Source organism: Arachis duranensis, chromosome 6, assembly GCF_000817695.3.
Source record: "Arachis duranensis cultivar V14167 chromosome 6, aradu.V14167.gnm2.J7QH, whole genome shotgun sequence".
Taxonomy (NCBI): Eukaryota; Viridiplantae; Streptophyta; class Magnoliopsida; order Fabales; family Fabaceae; genus Arachis; species Arachis duranensis.
In genome coordinates, this window is record NC_029777.3 from 14,140,614 (window position 1) to 14,142,209 (window position 1,596).

Below are 1,596 nucleotides of genomic sequence, written 5' to 3' on the forward strand. Positions count from 1 at the left end.
TTCTTGCATGCATCTTGTGTCTTGATCCAAAATTTTCATGTTTTGGGTCATTTTTGTGTTTTTCATTCAAAATTTAAAAATCAAAAAATATCTTTTCCTTATTTTTCTCATAATTTTCGAAATTTTGGGTTGACTTGGTCAAAAATTTTTAAAATTAGTTGTTTCTTACAAGTCAAGTCAAAATTTCAATTTTAAAAATCTTATCTTTTCAAAATCTTTTTCAAAAATCATATCTTTTTCATTTTTTTTATAATTTTCGAAAATTTCAAAAATTATTTTTCAAAATATTTTCAAAATCTTTTTCTTATCTTTATATCAAATTTTCGAAAATTAGCTAACATCTTTTTCTTATCTTTTTATCTAATTTTCGAAAATTAGCTAACAATTAATGTGATTGGTTCAAAAATTTGAAGTTTGTTACTTTCTTGTTAAGAAAGGTTCAATCTTTAAGTTCTAGAATCTTATCTTGTAGTTTCTTGTTAGTTAAGTCTTTTTAAAAAAATTAAATCTTTTTCAAATATCTTTTTCAAATATATCTTTTTATCTTTTATCTTATCTTTTTCAAAAACCACCTAACTACTTTTTCCTCTCTAAATTTCGAAAATACCTCTCTCTTTTTCAAAAATTCTTTTTAATTAACTAATTGTTTCAAGTTTTAATTTCAATTTTAATTCATCTTTGATTTTCAAAAATCACTAACCCTTTTTCAAAATTATTTTCGAAAATTCTCTTCTCTTTTCTTCTACTATTCAATTATTTAATTACTAACACTTCTCTTCACCTAACATCTCAACTCACAGCTTTCCAATCCTCACAGCTGTGTTTCTTTTTATTCCCTTCTTCTACCCCTTTCTTCTTCTACTAACATAAGGGAATCTCTATACTGTGACATAGAGGATTCCTTTTTCTTTTCTTGTTTTCTCTCTTTCTTATGAGCAGGAACAAGGATAAAAGCACTCTTGTTGAAATTGATCCAGAACCTGAAAGGACTCTGAAGAGAAAATTAAGAGAAGCTAAATTACAACAATCCAGAAACAACCTTTCAGAAATTTTCGAACAAGAGAAGGAGATGGCCGAAAATAATAATAATAATGCAAGGAGAATGCTTGGTGATTTCACAAAGCCAACATCCAAGTTTGATGGAAGAAGCATCTCCATTCCTGCCATTGGAGCCAATAACTTTCAGCTTAAGCCTCAACTAGTTGCTTTAATTCAACAAAACTGCAAGTTTTATGGACTTCCATCTGAAGATCCTTATCAGTTCTTAACTGAGTTCTTGCAGGTCTGTGATACTGTAAAGACGAATGGAGTTAATCCTGAAGTCTACAGACTCATGCTTTTCCCTTTTACTGTAAGAGACAGAGCTAGAATATGGTTAGATTCACAACCTAAGGATAGCCTGGACTCCTGGGATAAGCTGGTAACTGCCTTCTTGGATAAATTCTTTCCTCCTCAAAAGCTGAGCAAGCTGAGAGTGGATGTTCAAACCTTCAAACAAAAAGATGGTGAATCCCTCTATGAAGCTTGGGAAAGATACAAGCAGTTGACCAAAAGATGTCCATCTGACATGTTTTCAGAATGGACCCTATTAGATAT

The 1,596-nt window shown here is 30.1% G+C and overlaps 1 non-coding gene and 1 pseudogene across 1 annotated transcript; one reads left to right on the plus strand and one right to left on the minus strand.

Annotated features, from left to right (window-relative positions):
- LOC110273421 (uncharacterized) overlaps window positions 1-1,596 on the plus strand; it is a 42,457-nt pseudogene that overhangs the window by 22,524 nt on the left and 18,337 nt on the right.
- On the minus strand, window positions 1,466-1,569 carry LOC127740381 (small nucleolar RNA R71). Its single transcript, XR_008001058.1, has one exon. It is a non-coding gene; the product is annotated as a small nucleolar RNA R71 (small nucleolar RNA).